This window comes from Pithys albifrons, chromosome 14 (genome assembly GCF_047495875.1).
Source record: "Pithys albifrons albifrons isolate INPA30051 chromosome 14, PitAlb_v1, whole genome shotgun sequence".
Taxonomy (NCBI): Eukaryota; Metazoa; Chordata; class Aves; order Passeriformes; family Thamnophilidae; genus Pithys; species Pithys albifrons.
Genome location: NC_092471.1, coordinates 14545623 through 14567805, shown reverse-complemented (window position 1 = coordinate 14567805; position 22183 = coordinate 14545623). Strand labels below are relative to the sequence as shown.

The following is a 22183-nucleotide window of genomic DNA, read 5'->3' as shown; positions in this document are numbered from 1 at the left end:
TGCTGCATGGTCTTATCTGTAACAGAGAAGATACAGCACAAACGAGTGGACTACTCATAGTCAAAAAACACCATATGAATATCAAAAACTGAGTTAACCTACTATGATATGCAAAGTCTCAGGACAATACATACTTTGATCATAGCAGGGCAATGGTGCTGCTATTGGGATGCTGGTTCAAGAAAAAAGACAAAGTTTTCACAGGGGATATGCTTAGCTGAGTTTCGAAGAGCTTTCAATGAGTATTAACAACATATCTGCATTACTAAGTACTCTTCCAGGTTTATACAAGAATCAATTTAAAAATAAAAGTATCTGGTTTAGGTGTTAAAGAGTTATTTATTTGCTTGGAAGAAAATATTTTTACTGGCACAAATACATTTGACATTTCCTGGTAGGAACACTATTTATCTTTTAAAAGATAAAAAAAATAAACAAATCACATTTACGTGCCTGTTTACCAAAAGGTGATCTGGGGTTTTACAAGAGTAAAGGAAGAGATGTATTGCTCTGTGCCATGACTCAGGCACTTCAGTGAACACTTACAGCTGCTATTGATGCATATTCAAAATGCACTCCCAGACCTGCAGGGGACACTGGAAATTTTGATGGAAACGGATTCCTCACCACAGACATGGAACAGATATTTCCAATAAATGGTCTAAGATTTTACCCTGGACAACAGACATTTAGGGAAAGTGGAATATGTATAAAGACTTACCTCCTGATTTCTTACCTGAAATAAAAACCCTATGAAATTGGCATTTGTTTTCTTTAAAACTTTTTGTTTTTCCTATTAGGTTGTGCATCTTCTGTTTTGAATTTCAGATAACTCAAAATTCTGATTCATCTCGACCAGAGAGGGTTCTGAGTTTTCAGTAGAGAGAGCATTCCTGCCTTTCCTTCTTCATCTGCCATGTTGCTACTCCCCTGGCACAGGGATTGGAGGCTGCAGCTTCTTCCAGATGAAACAGGGCAGTGTTTTGGGCAGGAACTACATGCATGTGTTTTATTGTAGCTGGGATTTGGGTAGTAAAACTATAAAAAAAGTGGATAAAACAGATCCTGTGGTTATATACCCTTCCGTACAAGAAAGCCTCTGCCATTGTAAAGTGTCCAGTAAAACAGGACATGACAAAAATATGTAAGAAAATATATGTCACAATGAGAAACTAGGCAAGTGAAAAAAAGGTTACATTCTCCCAATCAACCAACCAACCAATCAAAAAAAGTCACTGACACCGTTAAACCTAAACCTGGTTGCTGGTTTAGATAACCTTATTTTCTTGGGAAACCTGTTTCAGTAGTCATCAATCACTTCTTTTTTTCCATTTATTTAATTTTTTAACAACCCTTTGCAAAGTATGTGATCATTGTTCTTCGTCACAAAGCAAGCCAAGTTTCCCAACTTTCTTTCAGTCTTAGAATAATGTCTTAGAACAACTTGTCTTTACGACACAATCCCCTCAGCAGTGAGCAGGATGTGACACAGGTATGTACCACTGCAACAGACTGGGGTAAAGCTGAGACTCCACTGGGTGAAAACATCAGGAACAGTGATGGCAAAAACCTCCTTTCTGCCCACTGAGCCTAAATGGGAATATGGCATCTGCCTTCCCTGTGAGTTGCAACTGCCAGTGCCAACAAGCAAACTGTTTTCCATGGAGATCACCTTGCCAGCCTGTCACAACTGGTGGCTCTCACCTTGCTCTCCTCTGGCTGCAGCCCAGCCAGAAACAGTCTAGAACTGTGGGAATACACATATATCCCTGCTCTGTACATATAATGCCTTCAAAACTCAGCCTCCATTGCATAAAGGGGCAAATTCCACTTTACAAATAGGAAAGATAATTTTCGTTACAAGCTATCATAACGCAATTATCCCTTTGGTGGAAAGCAAAGTAAACAAGGCAAAAGAAATGTCTATATTTTGTAAGAAGTAACATAGCGGGGAATGATAAATATGCACCCAATTTGTTCAGAATAAAACATTTTAGTTACAAAATGCTAAGTCCTCATGTTCACAAACTGACTTTTGATTTACTCAGAAATAAATTTGAAGTGGAATAGAAAAAGAGTTCAATTTTGCAGACATACCAACTACAATATAATCCAGTAATGTAACTGTACCACAGGTATGAAATTTTATATTTTTGCAGTCCAAACATCATATATTTTTTTATTTTCCCTTTCAATACAGACAGACAGTGATGGATTATTACAATTGTAAGTCTATACTACACATCCTGTGTGGTAGCACACGATAAAGACTTTTTTCTATTTTTTTTTCTGTATATGTGCAGCTCCATGCCCAATTATTTGTGTCAAAATGACAGTACAGTGAGTTTCCACAGTATTACCTATGCTGCAAAATCCTCTGGTACAAGTGATTTTTATGCTCTTTGAAATCTTGTGGTTGGTTTAGGGATATGGTAAAAATGCATGACTGAAAAATGCTTTCAGAGATTTATAATCTATTACTTGGTTGCTGAGGCACATCTCAGTGGCAGAAATAGGACATCTGATGCCCTTCAGCTACTCTGAGATCACAGGGAGCTCCTGCCTGAACTTATCCATAAGGCTCAGAGCTGACTTTCTGAAATTAAAGAGCAAGCAGAATTAATATGGAGTCTGCCTCTTCTGCCTTGTCTAATGATGTACTGGAGAATTTCTTTGACTTCAACACTCTGTGGACAACTAACCAGCAGTACAACTCACTGTGGTTTCATCACAATGCTGTAAATGTGACTCTGGTCCATACAATGAATACTGAAAATACACCTTTCGGCATTTGTTCCATCCCTCCCTCACATGCATTTTGGTTTTCTGTCTTCTCTATGAAAGTGAATCCACAGGACAAGATCAACCTGGCTAAGACTTCATCCCTGCCAAACATCCAAAACCAGTAAGATTTGATGGGATTGAAAAGATAATTAAAATCTCCAAAACCACTTCTGCCTTTCAAGCACTATAACAGTAACACTATTTCACTCTTTCTGTGTCTAATTAATTGCACTGTCAACATACTTCAGGGTGGTCCCGTGGTGTAATGGAGAGCACTCTGGACTCCAAATCCCAAGGTCATGAGTTCGAGTCTCAGTGGGGACCGTGTCCTGGCAGTTAAAACCTCCCTGCCATCCGATCCTGTTAGATCTCGGATGCTCAGCAGGGTCAGCCCTGGTCAGTACCAGGTGCTGTGACAGTCCTGAGAACTTCACTGTCACCGTCCAAGCTCACTTGGCTGTGGCAGATGGACCTTGGGACTTAAACGGTGGCGCCAGTTCTGCGCACGCTGAGCCTCACCTGAAAAATCCACTGTGCAGGCTGGAAGGGCAAACCCACGTGGGGAGAGCTCTGCCCAAATCTTTGTTCACGAAGTCTGGCCATACACAACATTCTTCAGACACAAACTAAAACTTTACACATACTTGCATTAGCATCACTTAGAACTTTTAGTACCAGGGCTCCTGTAAAAGCAACAGGAAAAAGATTTATATTCAAATTCAAATGCTTGTATAAGAGACACTGCAATGTAATCACACCCTAGCACAGACATTCATCAGCAATTACATTTTTTACAGTTTTCTAAAATGCAAGTCATGAGAATCAAAAGCACATAATTAAGAGCAACATTGAAACAAGATTTTATTTATATCCAGTCAACATTTCAGACACAGGTAATTGCAGACCTCAATAAATACGATTTGATTTATTGAAGATGTATAAAATAAGCATGGTGGATATGAAAAGTTGGTTCAATTTCTTTCAAAAGAAGAACATGCATTAAAAATCAATTAGGGAAGGGACAGGTTGGTACAGGGAGCCAATAAAGAGATGCATCTGTACAGAACTATTAACTAAAAATAATATTCTTTCTTATTTAATTCCTTAAATATTAAATATTTCATAAATTAATACTATTTTAATCAAATGCATTTGTATATTTGGAGTAGTGCACAAATTGTGAAAATAATAATACATTATGGTAATTTTAATTACCTGGGTTTGCTATGCTCTAATTCTGTTTAGTTTGGATACACCATATATTTTCTGAACCAGCCACTTAGACTTCAGGTGAGAGGAAAATAAATTACCATCCCTTCTCTTTTCTTTTCCCTCTTTCCATTTCCAAAGGCGTCACTGAATTTTCATCAATCTAGGATTTATGTATCTACAAATTATATCCTTCTGCTAGCTATGAAAGCCCCACCACTGGCAGATGCATGTCAATGTAATATAAAATACTGTTGTTGACTACACAAAAGTTTAAAAATAAAAAAGCCCAAAAGCAAGCCATCAGCTCTTTTTTCTCACAGGTTAAACAAAAGCAGCAAGAAAACAATAATTTATTTCTCAAAGAAACTTATCTGAATACATCTAAGGCCATTTCTTTTTCAGGAAAGAAATGCCATTTTTCAGAGGTTTGCACAGGTTGTTTCTTCAAACTCATGCTCTCTGGCCAAATTTGACAAATTCCTTGATGCTGCCATTTTTCAGCTGTATGCTTATCCAATGTAGAGGTCAATGGTTAGATGGATGAATAACCTTGATCAGTTTTCACTGCAGTCAAATAGCACAGTAGATGGAGTTTCCAAACTCCTGTGATTATCCAAGAACTATAATCCAAACTAACTTTCTCCTCCAGCACAGAAAAAAAGGGATAAAAAGGAGGGGGAGGTTGTAACACTAAGTTGATGTCTTTCATGTTCATGATTTTCTGGAGAGGAAAGGGGAAGTGAGGAAAGGAGAACAACTCTTTTTATTATTTTTCATCAAAAGGTTGGAAATGCTGAGTCACTTCTGCTCTATATATCTGTGGCTGCAAACAGAACACCTGCTTATGTGCCAGAATTTCACAAGGAAGACACTAGGAGTTTTTATACTGACAGATGCTGAAGCACCTCATTTTATTCATATTAGTCTAGAAATTGGCAATGGACAAGATGGAATAGCAATGCTGGCTACAGGCATCTGATCTGACATCCAGAGAAAGTCCAGTCCCAAAGGTTTGGCATGGGCCCAAAGGTAATAGTCATTTGACAAGAATCAAAGCTTCCTAATTTAGGCTTGATACCAAGTTAATTTGGCTACATTTTATCTGGGCCTGGGCAGAAAAAATCATACAGTGCTGTTTTATGGGAATTTATAAGCTAGGATCTCGCTTAGCCTGAACATCTCTGCATTGAAGTAATTTTCATGGCACAAGCTTTCACCAGAGTCTGTCTGATTCCTTTCTGGAAGCAAACAGGAACTGGAAAAGTGCTACCAGCTGAGCAAAGCAAAGGATCGACCAGTTTTAGCAGCATTGCTCTGTCAGATGCCTGCAGAATGACAGCAAAACACAGGCCAGCCAGTTTTTGGATGTGGCCTATTTATTTCCTAAACCCATAAGAAGGCTGAGTTCTGGCATGAGCTTTGAAGAGAACAGAATCTCAAAACCTGTTCTAAGCATTTTCCAACATGAGAACCTTTCGTACGGTGTTTTCCACAGGAGCTCCTTAACACTAATACTTCACTGCACTTCTGCAATACTATTTTAGACCCTCTCTTAGTCAGAAATTTAGTCTGGTAATGTGGAGGACAAGACAACTGTACTGGTCTCTACAGCAGGATAGTGTTTCTGCCACTTGCTACTCTTTGTTTCTTTTTTTTTGTTTTGTTTTTTTTTTTCCTGTTTATTTTCAACAGTCTTTATTTTCAACAGCATTTTAGTATCTTGCCAGGAAGGCAGAAACCACCAAGATAGGAATTCCTCAGTGTGTTTGCAGCTATTATGGAGATTCTCTAAAAATACAGTTCTCTGAGATAACTCAAGCTAATCAAAGAGATAAGAGAAACAGGATTGATACTGAGCTATTACAAAGCTTGGACAAAATGAAACAGATACAATCAAAGAACAAACATTGACTTCTGTTATTCTGGCTTCTTCTGTTGAAGTCTCTTTCATGTATTATCACTGAAATGCATGTTAGAGGTATATGCTCTATACATGAAATTTTCAAATTAAATATGATTGGTAAAACTAGAAATAAGTACTGAGCAATAATGCAGCTATATCTGACTCTACTGGACAGCACTTGATCACTCATTCCTATCCACCTCACAACAAGGGGAGTTCTTAGAGAAGACTATGTCATGAGACTGATTCTGGGAGAACATCCAGATACTGAAATTATAAAACTTTGATAAAAAATATAAATCAAATCTTTGAAAAGAAAAAAATCCTTGCTTTAGCCACTTCCAAATAAAATGCACAATAAATTTGGAGTCCTGAGTCAGAAACACCTAATTTTTCATGAGCCATTTGATTAGTTTGTTTACCTAAACACATATAAATTATATGAGATGATCAAGCAGGTGACAGTGACTGAATCTTTGTTCTAGATACCTGAGTATAGCTGAAAGTAATCTTAGCTTTAATTCTTCTCCTGCAGTTATTGTTCCAACCAAGAATGCAAGAACTACTAACAAATACCAGCATCCCATCTGTAAAGATCTGAGTTGTGCAGTGCCAGAAAAGCTGCTGCCTGTGGCTCCCAGTAATGGCCCACATTAATTGCCTACATGAAAGGAACAATCAGCGTTTTTGTATATCACATCCTCTGTTATAGAGCACAGTGGTGGGTCAAATTCACAGAACCCACAGGATCATGATCAGACTCAACATTGAAGAAGACAAATGTAGGGTGAAACTAATGGAGCTATTTTAGGATATGGAAATGGAAGTTGTAACTCCATGTCTGGTTATTCTCTATCCAGCTGCACCAAGAGCACCAGGTGTGAAGTGGCGATTGGTAAAATTAGTTTGGAAATTCTTCTGCCATAACAATGATGGCATGAGACAATATTCTAAAAAGACCATAAAATAAAGGTGCCTAAATAGTTTAAGCTGAGGTCTGCTAAACTTGGAAAAGGATTAGATGTTGTCATGTGTGCCAGCAAAGGACTAGACTTGATAATGACTGTGGCTCTTCAGTCTTGCATTCTTCTTTGGAAGAATCATCCAAACATACAAAAAAACCAACTAACTGCTGGAACAAACCAACCACAAGAAAGTAAAACTCCATGGCCAAGACACTCGAAGAACCACCTCTAGAAGAAACATTGTCATATTTCTTAAGTTTCCATGAATATTCAGTACAGTAACAAATTCAGTAAGGAATTACTCAGTGGTGCTCTGGGAATAGCAGAAATAGTTCTGTGAGTATTCCAGGAGAAGAACAATTTGGCATACATTATGTAAAAGAAACTTCAAGTAATCTTTTAGTCTAAAAGTACTGGCAGGCTTCCAAGGATCAAATATTTGGGTAAAACTGTGCACCTAGGGATTGATCAAGGGTATATTTTTAATGATAAAATCTATTGTGAAGACTAATTATTACAGTCTTAAAAAAAATAAAAATGCAAGTATTGCCAGACTGTGAATGAAGACACTAAAGATTTCTCTGCTTATGCAAAAAACATTATTCTTACTTTTCTAGACATTAAGTTAGCAAAAATATTTCTGTATAGTTGCATAGAGATAAGAACTCTGATGCTGGGTGTGTAATTATAATGCTTCTTGACATATATGACTACACTGCATTTTGAGAGCTGCCACTGACAGCAGTGACATCATAGAAAACCATCATGTTCTCCTTAGAGAGTCTGCCTTTGTAGTTTGTAAAAAAGAATACAATGGTATTAAGACACACAAGTAAAGGAGAATATTTTTCCTTTATGCTATAAATACAGCATCAGACCTGTTAACATCCAAGAATTTTTAGCAAATCAGTTAATGATTGCCTTTTTAGGGAATAGTGAGACCAATAAAATTATAAGGAGTTTTCCAGGCATAATGATCCTGGTACCCAAAGTACTTAAATTCTATCTCTTTTCTTTGAGAAAGAGGAGGGGGGGAAAAAAGCACATAATATTTGACTCACTCTAGAATGGAAGAGACTTAATCCTGCTTCTGTTCAGTTCTCAGTAGTAATAAAAATAACACTAAATACATATTAATCCTTGAAACTCATCTCTAGTGGAAAGAATCAAGGTCCAGGCAAAACAGTCCCAATAAAACATCCCTGATCAATTCCTGACAGATTCCTCTGGCAATGGACACTGAGCAGCCCTTAACAGAAAGATTTAGGCAATTGAGGATCCTTCCAGAGATGGAAAGAGAGATGGAACTGGACCCCTGAAAAGAATCCAGGCTGGCATATGTGGTAGTCACGAAAGGTCACAGGACAACCGACAGAATGAAATCAGACATGAAGTTGAATTATACATGAGATTAAAGTAATCTTGGTGTTATAATAAGAACTGCTGTGCAGTGTCAGGCCAAAGGGCCAAACAGCTGTGAGAGTTGCCAATGGGGCACGTCCAGGGAAGAGCATGGCAATGACAATTCTTTGATGCATGGTCATGATTACTGCATGTCTGAGCAGCTGATTGCATGTGGAGCTAAAAAAGTTAATGGCTATAGGACTATGACTTTACTGAGGTTAGAACAGGCACGTAACATCCCCCAGGCCCTCCAATCCCTGCCTTTCTCTCATGCTTCATAATTACAGACTTGATTGAAATACAACCTGCAGGTTAGAAGACTCATAAATGATCTGTCATATGGTATTTGTGACATATGGCACATAATATGGCACTTGTAGTGAGGACAGCACAGGAAGGTTGATCCCACTGGCTCCTGGTGGAGGGGAACATGCATTAGGTTGCAAGTGATCCAAGGTCCTCACCAGTGACTGTGTACCCAGGTGGTAACAGCTGGACACAACTCCTTTGTGATGACAGAGTACCAGAATTTGTATGAGAAAAAACTACAAAAATTTTGAATCAAAGTTTTGTATTTAAAGGGACTCATGATTATTTTCTAATTTGAGGACTATTGTTTATGGTTTTGCATTTCTTTTACTTTGGTAGTGTCTAGTGGAATACTGCATATCACAGCTAGGGTATAAACAGGATGTGTCAGCCCGTTAAAATCAGGCAGCCCTGACAACTGGACAAAGAGTTTTGAGTTACAATTCCACTGATTTGCAACATCACCAGACAAAAAATTGGAAAAAAAACCCAAACAGATAATGTAGATGTTTAGCTCTCAAGAGGACAGACAGCAGATGTCATTTAGAGTCTTCTGATATAGTGGTAGCACAAGAGACCAACTCCTTCTCCTGATAAAATTCTACATCATAGATATCACATGAAAGGGAGGAGGGAGACAGAAATGCAAAGATTTCTAGTCTTAACTGTATTAATATAAAGTTAATAGCTGTAAGCACGCTCAGGATAATCAAAACTTTATGAGCCCAGCACTGCCTATCAAAACCAGGATAGAACACAGACTGGAAAGATTTTTGACTCCCTATGAGAGCCTCACTTAAAGCCAGGGAGAATTCAACAGCTAAATAAGCGCCTCTAGAAAATTAGAACCTTACAAAACCAGCACTGCTTAACAACACGGCTAGCACACAGATTGGAAGGTTCTCTAACCTCTGCTTATGAGGGAACACTTAATAGCAAGAAAAGAACTTTCCTCATGATAGCTCCCGAAATAACATTTATTAATTCAGGTACGCGACAATGACTATATGGGTTACTTAGTCAGTGATAACATTGAGCTGCAGAATTGTACAAAATACCCCAAAAGACACCGGCACAACACACATTTTACAGGCCACCCCAGCAGTATCCCACTCCCATGACAAACTTAACTAACAGAGGATTACTAAACAGAAACACAACAGTTCAACACTACATGTAACCCAAAAGAAAAGCAACAGGAAAAATATAGCCACTTCCCATTAACATGTATGCACACAGTGAGCTATAACAAATTATAATTAGTAAGGCATAGGAAAATAAAATAAGAATTTGGTTGCTTACCTCTGCACCGTTGATGGAATGGGGGAGACAGGGTAGCACATGGGTTGCCCTCCCAGAGGTGGAAGTTTTTCTCCCCAAGTTGCAGTTAAACTGTACTTCTTTCTATACCTTTTTTTTTTAATTTCAGGTGGTTTCACGTGACTGTAGTCAAAATGTTCTCAGGGGTGATACAGATGCCTGAGGCGTGGGCTCCTTCAGCCTGCAGGGTGCCACAGGGTGTGCCAAAGAAAGGCCATGCTAATTTAATACCATTCCCTTCTATGGTAACACCATCACTTATCAGTATCCCTCCAGCGGGCTGAAGCATTTCCCTCAACTCATTAAGGGCCATCACCCCACAAGAGGCAAGGTGGAAACACCTGGCAGTTTTGGGAAAAAAATTGAGATGGAATTTTTTTAATTAAAAACTTTTGAGTATATCAAGATTTATTACAAACCACCTCTCACTGCTGGCAGAGTGGAAGAACCACTCTGTATTTTGAAAGAGTCTGGACTCTTTCTGAGCCTGAAAGCAGACTGAGATTCTATTAGAATTAAACACATCAATTTCTTAACCCATAATATCTTTTAATTCTGACGATATCCTTCCTTTTCATTAGGTTTTCCCCTTATGGTTTTGCTTTTCAAATAAAGGGGGAAATGATATTTTGGGTGAAACCCTTTGGTCTTGGTTCTTCATCAAATTACACAACATTTAGACACACTTGACAAATATCTGTTACTTTGCTAGTTCCGTTGAGAGGATGAGGTCCAAAACTGTCTGTATGATTAACAGTTACTATGTTTCCCATGAGGTTTGTGTTTCAATCTATAAACTGTATTTAATGATAAATTAACATAATAATTAATATATGTCTTAGCTAGTGGGCAATCACAGTAGTTCTCACCTAGCCACAACTATTGATAAGGAAAACAATGAGATATTAAAAAAATCAAACTAGAGAAAAAAAAGAAAAAATGTCAGTCCTCAAAGTTAACTGTGCTTCCCTAATATAATGCCTTACTCATGGAGCATTTATAATCAAAGAATAACAATGCCAAAGAAATAGACTACATATGTGAACAACTGATGCTGAAAAGAAAACTGATTGATAAGAACAATGTTAAGACTTAAAATCACCTAATCACAATCAGTAACTTTTAGTCTGTTATCCACTTGCACAACCAAATGCATAGGAAAAAAAAAAGACAAAATTTCACTATTTCATTCACAGGAACATGAAGCTGAAAATCAAAATGCATGATGGCAAAAGCTTCAGTGCACATTTCTTTAAATATTAAATAGTTGAAAATTAAAGTATCAAAAGTCCAGAGAAAGGGGTATTATACTCCACAAGATCTGCATTTGAACTTTTTGTGACAGAGTGGTTTGCTTTCAGATGTATCAAAAGTTGCCCCTTTGCCAGCAACAATTCTTTGAAATAATTTTTACTGCTTCACTGATGGTAGAATATCAAATACTCCCACTGGGGCACAAGAGAACTGTAGCTTGTCCATACAAGCTTGTCCCCAGAGTTTTTGGTCACACCAGAATCTTCTCTACTTTTCACAACCCTGTAATAAGTAAGTAAAAACACTTACCTGCCTTTTGAAGATATTTCCCAAGTGGGAAACACTGAGTAATAAAGGTGCAAACTTCAGATTCAATCATTATATTCTAAATAATAAAATCCATTCATGCCTGCATGAAGTTCTTTTAATTTCCCTGTGCTGAGAACTCCAACTGTGGCACACAGACTGTGCCAACGTCACCTTTTTGGGGTAGACAGAGCTCTTTTAAAGCAGCTGCCTCAGAGGCTGAAGGGCATGGAGTTCAGTGTGGACCACACAGTTTCCCAAATGCAGGATGTGCTGCCAACAATACCTGGGATAACTGACAGTCAGCCAGCAAGACACATCTGCACATGTTTTGGCCACACTGAACAGCACAAGCAGTCACAGATAACTTGCAACTGCTACTCCTCTGAGTATCAGATTTGTCCTCTCCACCTCTAAAAAAAATTAAATCCAGGAGTGAATTGTAAAGGGTAAATTATGTGGGATTTGTAACAGCCAAACCCAGCTGGTTTAAAGAGCAAAAACTGGTGTATGGTCTGTGGCACTTTCTGGAAGAAGCATTCATACCAGTCAATCACCTTTGATTGTCTTAAGGACCTGAATGCATTTGAGCTTGGGACTAAAACATTTGAGCAAATCAGGAATGGAAGTAAAAAAGCAGTAAAACACCATGAAAAATGTGTCCTTTGCAAAGAATATCACCTTCAGAAAAGGCAAAAAGGGAATCAGAGATACACAGATTGATTTTATGATCATTATTTAATGCAGAAGGACATGACAGTCCTTTGAAGATGAAAATGATTCTAATCAAGCTATAATTACCTGTTTTCATCCTAAATCAATTTCCCTCATAGGCTTTAGCTGAAATCAGTAAGGTAATAAATGTCAGACCTGTAAATTCAACAGGAGAGAAAGTTCATAAGTATCTGTTCCTTAAAAAGATTTATGTACATACTATGGCACTTTTCCCCTGAAAGCCTAGTGATGGATATGTCAAGGTTCATAGCTGTGCCTGACAGAAGTGGACACTGTCAATCAGAAGAAACAGTGTCCTGTTGATGAAAGACAAGCAGTTAGCAAAGCCTGATCTCCTGGAAAATGATTACAGCTTGTGTACAAAGACAGTTACAGTTTACTTTGTTATCATATTAAAAGGTTGGTAAAGATACTGAATAATATTCAGTTTCCCCAGGGAAAGCACAGCAGACTGACAGCTCCTGGATTCTAACAGAAGCCTCCAGAGCAATGTGACGGTCCAAAGAGGCAAACTTCACACCTGGTGTACGACAATTCCTCTTGAGGTAAACCAGAATATTTTGGGGGTTCTGTTTACTGAAAAGGAAAACCACCCCACACTTAATATTGACCAAGATAAACATTTTTATCTAATTGAAACTGAGTGTGCAGATGGGACCCACAGCAGGTCCCCACTAGCACTGTTATAATCTGCAGGCACGGTTTTAAATGACCTTGTTTATAACCATAACTGCCTTTCTAGCAGAAGAATTTGGAGTTCTGTTGGTTTCCCTGGCAACTATTAGTAATGCAAGAAAGATACAACATAGAAAAAAATTACATTTTACCCAATCCTATTTCCACTAACTGTTAATTCCCCTTTCATATCAAAGGGAATTTTACAATAGAGTTTTTCCTCCCATGTCAAGAGTGGCAAGAGTAACAGACAATGCAACACTCTACCACAGTAAAGGCCTTTTCATATCTCTTTAACCATCACATCTGACTCTGCTTAGATTAGTACAAAACAAATCCTAACCTTTCCAAGAAGCTTTCTGCTTTTCATCTGTGTGGGTTAGCTCTGTTGTTTCTGGGGAGATCAAGGCAGGGAGGTGAAGCAAATGCAGCTGCTTCCCTGTGTTAGCTCTTAACCTCTCTCCACATCCTCCTGTCCTGTAACTCATGGATTTCAGCAGTGGTGTGCAACCAGCATGCTCCAGAAGAGGCAGTTCAGCCTCATTCTGCATGACTGTGGTGGTGACTTCTCTGCTTATTCTCCCTTGTGATTATTCTAACACCAACCAAATTTAGTTTGCAGAAGTCCCACACTGGCACCTTTTTTCCCCCAGTACCTGTTCTCACAGCCTGCCTTGATGCTTGTACAGACTCACCTGCTCGACACGGATGTCACGCTGCAAAGGGAAATGAGTTGCTGAGTTGTGAACTCTGTGTGGATTTATCCTCTGGCTGGCATAGTCAGCATTTATAGGGGCAGGATTACTTGGTCACACTGGAAAGCTTTCAGCAGAACTCCGGGAGAAGCAGAATACCTTGAAACTTAGAGATGAAAGGAAACATTACGTGACAAGCACAGCTGTGAAAGCAGAGCAAATCCACCCCCCACATAAATAAATAAAATCAGAGATGGGCAGAGAAGAGGAAAGAGTTAAAAATAATAGAGAATATGAAGATTAAGTGAGTTTCTAGCAGGAAATGGAATTTCAGCCATTTACTGACAGATGTGGAGAGGGGAAAAAAAAGATATTTAGATTTCTGAAAGACTGTGTTTACAACATGATGAAGGGGATAGAATGTGAAACTAAAGAGAACTTTTATGTGGGGGGTACAGAGGTAACAATAACATCTAGGAGTTCATAAGGTTTTTATTTTAAAAAATTACAATCTCTATATAATTTTTCTTCTATAAATTAGAGCTTTACATTTCAATATTCCCTCCAGAACTTCAAAAACGTTTACATATTTTTACAGAATATATGGACAATTCTTTACTCAAATTTTTCAGAGAACAAAAACCAAATGAAGACTCTAACCTATTTAAAACTCCGTGTCTTCACCCACAGGCTTTTCTTTCTGTGCAAGCCCATCCATTAACATAATCTTATCTCCAGACTAATTGAGTCAAGCCAGATGCAGTCGGCAACAGTGCAATACACCTACTCTTTCCAGGCACTTTTAGTGAATTGGATGCATGAAGCCTGGAATATTATTAGCATTCTTTAATAAAATGCACCAAGGCAAACTGTCTCAGTGATATAACTCGGCAGCTCCAATTTTCAAAAAGTTAATCCAGAGAGAGCATAAAATTACTTCATGAACAGGGAGTGAAAGCAGAATTGGGAAGAAACAAATTGTACCAAACTGCCCCTCTGTGAACCAAGTTAAGTGACACCCAACTCCTGTGAGTGCATTTGCCACTCTCAGAAACTTTTTGACTCCAGGGTCTGCAGTTCTCTTCCTCCATCCCCAGTGCAGGCTGGTGCAGGGATGTCTGAGCAGCTGCAAACAGGCAAGCCCTGTTTGCTGCAGGATAAATGCAGGCTGAGGTGCTAATTAGCAGAGCCAACACCAGCACACTGCTTCCAGCTGCTGGTTCCACTGTTCGACCCCCTTCTGTGCCAGGCAGAAGTACCAACTCACTGACTGTGAGGTTGGACTCTTCATTCAGCATCAAACTGTGCTATACAAGCCTGTGTTGAGTAGAACTTCTTAACAGACATTGTGCTATTTGTTATTTTTTTTCTTCAAAAAAGACCCACCCCTGGCAATCAAGGGCCCAGGAAATACTCTCAACTTTTACCTGCCTTTTCTTCAAACAAGATCTGACTTTAATGTTCACTGGAAAAGCAGCCTTGAAACATGATCTGAGTGGCTCAGAAATCTGGAAACCGAATGAAGAAAGAACCAAGGGTAAAAATACAAACCCATAAATCATTCAATGTATGGAAATTGAACATTTGTATATGAATCTGTATTGCAATTCCTGTAAATCCAGCCCTTTAGAGAAGCAGGGTATAGTGTAGGCACTATTCCCAGCACGTTTGGGAACTTTGCTGGTAGGAAAATACTGTTCAATACCTTCAATAACTACTTCTCAGAGACACAGTCAGTCTTACATCACATACAGAAGATAACACAGACGTGCATTACTCCTTCCTCTGACTAGTTTCCAGTTTTAAACTAGACTACCAAGGCTCCTGTCATGACAAAGGTTGGGGACAATTGCCTCATGAAAACAGATTTAGGGTAATTCCCACTGTCTTAGCCCAGCAAGCACAAATCACTGCACCAAAGAACAGACTGGATTTGATCTTTAGCTCTCACTAAGAAGTTCTGCCCTCTTAACACACCTAATTTGCAGGTCAGAAGTGATGACAAGTGCACTTTTGTGGCCTCTAACTGTATAACAAGTCATTATATTTAGGTTTCTGATTGCACTTATTCAGATGTCCAAATGACAAGCTCCATTTAAAAGTAATTGTGATAGCAGAAAGGGACTAAACCACAGAAAATGTCTCAGCATTTTGATATTATCCTCAGTGCCATATCATTTCATTATGTCAATGCTGTCCAAGTGGGGGAGGATTCCCATCTTGATGATCTAAGATAACCAACTAATGGAACCCTCTGATGAATTTTCTTTCAATGACAACACATCCACAGTCTGTTCTCCACATGTGCCTCCCTTTTTTGGCAATTGTGGCTTATGCAGAGATCTCACAGGACAGAATGAAGGACCAACAAATCAGTTCCTTAACCACACTCCTCTGCTCCTGAAACTGTACACAGAAAAGGACAATTCAATCTGGAATTTCTCTCTCCTTTTCTTTGGGAAAACATATATTTCTTTTTGTTTCCATAGATACATAATACTTATTATAATGAAACCCAGCCATTTTAATTAGCCTCAATAGGTCATAGAATCATAGAATTATTTAGGTTGGAAAAGACCTTAAGATAATTGAGTCCAACCACAAAATGTCACAGGCTGGAAAAGACAGTATAGACATAAAACTAAACATAACTCTGCTCAAAAGGGCACATCTCCACAGATGCTGGAGTACATGATAGAGACCTCCAACTAACTCAGGGGCCAAAACCCATCTAATTGCATTTTCCTCCCTTTGAAAGGAAATTCTTTGGAACAAAGGCCATTTCTACTTTGCTGTTTGAAAAGTTCTTACAAAAAATGATTCCTAGTAAAGGCTAAAATTTTTTTACATCACTCAAAAAATTCAGGAAAAACATAATCAGGTATTGAAGCTTTCAAAAGGTTCCTAAGGTGCAGAAAAACAGTATTGGGTTATGGGTGTTGCAGGACACACATTTTTATTAAATAATGGAAATATTAACCTTGAAAACTACCAAATCTGTGAGATAAATAACCTGTACAGCGAAATTCATTCAGCAATATTTTTGTACAGCTGTTGTAACCATTTTTGCAAGAAATACCATTTCTCTTGAACTTTACATTTGCTCAAAAAAAAGGCACATCAGGACAGAAACTGTAGTTACTACTTCATTATTAATAATAACAGTTATGTTGCTACACAGAGTAAACCAGCAATTTTTTAGTAAACCTTGAGTAAAAAGTATTTACAATAGGGAACTAGGATTTTATGCTATCAATGATATCAAGCATCTAGCTGAGTTTCAGTAATTTTATTTCTCCTAATAACAGGAAGTGCTTCAATGAATTTAACTTTGTTAAGTGGAGACAAGCCTTGTTTTGAATGTTATTCAATGCATCTGCAAGACTACTAATAAAAAAAAAAAAGAGACAGAAAAAAGAGGCTTTTACTAGAGCTCTAGAAATTGCTCACCCTCTTGAACTGATAAAACTGAAAGTACTGAGTATGTTGCAACTGTTGAATATTTTTAAAACATTGCTCACAGAACAGGAGGTAAAGCAAAACTGTCAGATTCTGTGGCCAGCAGCAGTACAGTGGATGGCAAAAAGAGGCACCAGGCACAAACAGAGCAGGTATATAATGACTAATGTTCATGACATACAGCTCATCCTCAGCATATTTCTGACCCAAAAGCTTTTTTATGGGGATCCCTGGAACTGGAATGATTCAGTCTCTGCTTGATGAATTAATTTAAAAATGGGCAGTTTCCTCTTGATATATGCATCTGGCAATGCACTGACGTTCCAGATATGATTTTTTAAAAATAGTTCAGTAAAATTCAGCAAAATTACAAACCAAAATGTGGTGAAGGAGAGGTTAACTTTTGGTTGTGAATTTTGGTGCCTGGGAGTCAAAATCCTTCTATAGTCATTAGAGGAATGATCCAGAGTGAAGGGTTATTCAGAGCATCTGTGCTATGGGCTTGGAACTGCTGCCACTCACTGTGCAAGATGTGTGAGAGGGATGGCTGGTTCACTCTGTGTCAATGTTCTCTCTCAAATGGCTGTGCTTTTCTTGGCTGGGGAGTTTGTGTGTGCAAAAAAACCAATGAGGCACTTACAGGTTTACATCAAATAATGCCTCTCTAATGTTTGCAACGAATTTGTCAACCTGCAGCATAGATGGATCAAAAGCAAACAAAAAACAACTCATTTTGATCTGTTTGGAGATACTGAGATAGCATGAAGTTGTCTCTGTAAATATTTGAATAATGCCTGAATTCAGGGGCTCCTGAAGCCCTTACTCCAATTCTGACCTAATTGGTAGAAGGCTTACACATGCCCAGGAAGAGGCTGGCAGGTACTGCATGTTTCCCTTGTCACACCTCAGAGACTGCAGCAAGGGGAGATCAGGCAAAATGCCCAAAGTCAAGGAGAGTGAGATATAAATAGGAACTGAAATGGGGGGTAAACACTCACCCGTTAGCTTGCTAAAAGCTGACTGCCTTATGTTCCCTGTCATTAGCTTTGCTTGGATAAAGTATTTTTATTCAACACAAATATCTCTCACTCCTTTAACCAAAAAATAAGGCTTCACTTAAAATAACACATTCTGGTTTGCTCTGAGAGACACAGGTCCACTGGAAGGAGAAAGAACAAAGATCACAGGAGACATAGTTGGAAATCATGTCTCAACTATGTAGGGTAGTGTTGTTATTCCAATTTCACCAGGGAAGGAAGGAAGCAGCAGGAACAGCTTCTAACAGGTAAACTCGTCTTCTGTATGGCTACAGTGAGAAAGTGCAGTGCAGGTGCCATCAAAAAATGGCCTTGGTAAACGAAAATGCAAAATTCTCTCAAGGGTCAACAAGCAAATTTCACTCAAATTACATTATGGAAGGAGATCTCAGGATGCTGATGTTGGCATTGTATTTGATACCAAAGCAAACAAAGGTATACTTTTGGCCCTCAAAACCAAAGTAGATAAGATTAGAGCTATCACAGCATATATCATGACTGAGTTAACAAGATGGTAAACTGGCTCTACCATAACATGAAATATATTTGGTTAAATGTAAAAAGGCAACATTCCAAGAAATCTTTAAGAGTGTCTGCAATAGGGAAAAAACACATAAATAAAAAGAAAAGCAAGAAACATTCTCAGTGGACAAATTTTCCTGAGAATATACTCCATTATAGTACATCAATTCATAAACTTTCAGATTATGTCCCAAATTTGATGTTTTGTTCTTTTGAAGAGGAAATAAATCTCAGTAGCCTCTGGTAGTGGTGCATTTTACCCTGAAGTAAGAATGAAATACAAATGTCCTATAAGTATTACTTTAATATGCAGTCAAAAATTTGTAGATGTATTTGAGCTAAAAATAGCCATGAGATTTAGTCATGAACGTGCTATCATAAGAATTCATTTTCTCCATTAAAAGTCTGCTTAGGAGCATCTTGAGCTCTAATGCAGCACTGCATCTATGGGCTTATTGCATTAACTCAAGTCACTGATATAATAAGCATTTAGTTTAGTCTCTATAAATTCTGACACTAACTTAGACTGTAAAGAATTTTAACATATTAAAAAAAGAAAATATACTACTAATCACCAGATTATGCAAAATCTCATTCATGGATATATTTTTATAGTGTAGCAACCAAGTCACCAATAGAAATTGCATTAAACTGAGATGAATATCATATCCAAACTGGTTGATATTTGCTACTAAATTTAATATTTACTGACTGAAATTGCTCTTTTAAATGCTTGTAAATAACAGATTATGTTCAAGTGCAAATTTGAGCACTGTTATTCTGAATATACATCTTCTTTTCTGTGCTTTATAGAACTGTTTCCAGTAGAGTGTTTTAAAACGCGAACCAGAACTCTTTCCTCTTAACTGAGCTTCTTCAAAGCTATGAGACATAATTTTCACCTATGAAAAGACAATGTCCTTATGAATAAGGAGCTACAAATTTGCACACAGATCAGTAGACTTTCAGATCTACCTCAAAAAATTAATCATTCAAAATTACATAAAAAACCTGAAAAAATACTGCAATGAAACAGCATTAAAGAAACTGGGGACAGATGTCACACTAGGTTTAGGTGACAATACAATTTGCTCAGACTAAACCTTGATTCCTTCCTTTCTACAAAGAAAATGAGCTTCAAAATATTGAAGTTTAAGTTGAACAGCAAAGCTTAAATATCCATTGGTTTCATTTTGCATTCACAGTAGTCAAAAAAAATATGATTTGAAAAATTGTGTGTGATTACATGACTGAAGTCTGTATTTGCAGTACATTGGGATGAATGAAAATCTATACTATATATTGAGATAAAGCACTACATTGGGACCCTGAGATTAGCTCAGTTGGTTAAAGCTTGGTTGTAATAATGCCAAGGTCATGGGTTCAATCCCCTGTATGGGCCACTGACTTAAGAGTTGGACTCGATGATCCTTGTGGGTCCCTTCCAACTCAGAATAGTCTGTGATTCTGTGATTCTGAGAGTTTCAGAAGCCATATGCAATTTAGTAGCATATAAAATGCTTCTGCATGCAGCCTATAAAGACAAATTGACACAAGTTTTCTGTTTCTTGCTTCTCATTGTAACGTGATGTGGCTTGGCAGTGAACTCATCTTCAAACCCCAGGTATTTCTGAGGCACAGGTTGCTGGAGGGATGGGTTATATAGTGAACATACACTATTTACAACAGAGAATAGAAGCTTTGTCAGTAGACTAAATAGTAACTGCACAGTAATTTATAATAAAAGGACATATTTACTAATGAAATTTCAAAATGCATTAATCTATATCACCAAAAAAAATTAGTGGAGGTCCTAAAGCTTGTTAAAATTGGATGTTCCAATATTTTTTCCCAAACAGATCTATAATTTGATATCCTACTGATAGAGAAAATAAAAGAAGAAAGTGGAATTTTTTTCTGTTTTTGCTTTGATGATAAAGAAAGATAACCCCGGGGTGTAATACAAAGGTTCCCTTGAAAAGATCCATTTTTCATTCATATCAGGTTTCTTTTTTTATATTTTTCTTCTTGGAGGTAATATCAAGCTATAATTTGTTCTTGCACAGTTTGTAGGTCCTTTGATAAAAAGTGAGAAAAAAAAACTTTAAAAAAAAAAAACCAAACCAACTCCACTGGTAAGATCAGCAAAGGCTGCTTTGGAGAAAGGCAGGATTGTCACATTCATGCATAGAATTTCCCTTAGGGTATGTAAATATGTTGAATGGTACGAATCAGCAACCCCTCTTTTCATGCAGATGGATCAAAACACAGCAGACTTCTTTTGAAATTTTAAATTTTACTTACACATGTTGGTCCCACATGTTCCTGAAATTTTGGGACATCTAGCTAATCTCAAAACCACACAGCCCTCCTAACATGCTTCACCCATCCGATGCAGGGTGGATGAGCCCTCTCTGTCCTACGACAAGTTTCCTCTTTCAGGGTCCTCCTCTTTTCTACTCTGTCAGTCCAGTTTTCCTCTGCACCCATTCCAATACTAGTTCTGGCTTGAAGCTGTATAACTTGAATATTGAAATCTTAGCAGGCTCTTAAGTAACAATATTTATACTTTCCCATTTCACCTGGAAACACCTTCCTGGAAATATGCCAAAATGATGTGCAATGTTCAAAAAAGTGCATCCTTCTGACAGCTGCGATCATTCTGTCATCAACATTTTCTCTTTGATCTACTGAGTCTTTGACAACTGAAAAGGTTCATCTAGAAGAAATGACCATTACTTTCCCATGTATCTGATGCTCCTGCATTACTGCATTTTAACATAATACATCACACCTTTCTGCAAAGTTGTACAGGACTTATAACAAAGCAATGGATTCTCTACATGATTTCCAACTTTAAGCTCACTGCAGCTTTAATACTTCATCCTTTGTACTAGTTTTCCAAAGAAAATACTGAACAGTTTTGACCTCATGAAAAATTCTTCCAAAATTTTGCTAAAAATTCTGTTATATTTCACATAAATTAGATTTATCTCTGTCTTACAAACTAATTCAGATTAATAGGTAGGCTGAGATTATGTTTTGTACTACTTGAAATTTTAATTACCTGACTCATCAGTGGCATCAATACTTGTGTTCTGCATTACTGAATCAGTTTTCTCCTTTTGAAACAGAACTCACATTCAGGAAAAAATAACATATCATAACATAAAATAAAATATAAACCACCCAGTAATTAAACAGTTAACATATCAAAAAGTGTAGAGGGAGAAACAAAAAAAAGGAGAGTAAGCAAATGAGACTTAAACATAAACAAGCAGAATAACATTATTACCCCAAATCTTTGCAAAGAAGTTATGCCCAGAAGAAAAATAAGTCAGTTCTACTATTTTCTTCTGTATGATTTCACCTTGTAGTCCTAAGCCCATACTATATCTACAATGCATTACTGTTGCAGTTGTTATCTTAATTGACATTCTCTAAAATATTTAAGGTGTGGGTTTATTTCATCTTTGGAATGTGCTTTGTCCTCACAGTTTCTTTTAAGCTTAATACAGTATTTATTTATTGCTGTTCCGCTGATACTCCGGGACAGGCAGCACTCCCAAAATTAATGATGGGCTGCTTTTCCATATCAGTGGC

At 37.7% G+C, this 22183-nt stretch overlaps 1 long non-coding RNA gene and 1 other non-coding gene across 2 annotated transcripts in view; one reads left to right on the top strand and one right to left on the bottom strand.

Moving 5' to 3' along the window:
- The first annotated feature begins 3035 nt into the window (after window positions 1–3035).
- On the top strand, window positions 3036–3109 carry TRNAW-CCA (transfer RNA tryptophan (anticodon CCA)). The gene has a single exon. It is a non-coding gene; the product is annotated as a tRNA-Trp (tRNA).
- Window positions 3110–12387: 9278 nt separating this feature from the next.
- The window catches only part of LOC139678510 (uncharacterized), a 49141-nt gene continuing 39345 nt past the window's right edge, over window positions 12388–22183 (bottom strand). The window contains exons 2-4 of the long non-coding RNA XR_011699040.1: window positions 14990–15070; window positions 13563–13728; window positions 12388–12768 (exon numbers count right to left, since the gene is read on the bottom strand). This is a non-coding gene — a long non-coding RNA (uncharacterized lncRNA). The remainder of the gene's footprint in view (window positions 12769–13562; window positions 13729–14989; window positions 15071–22183) is intronic.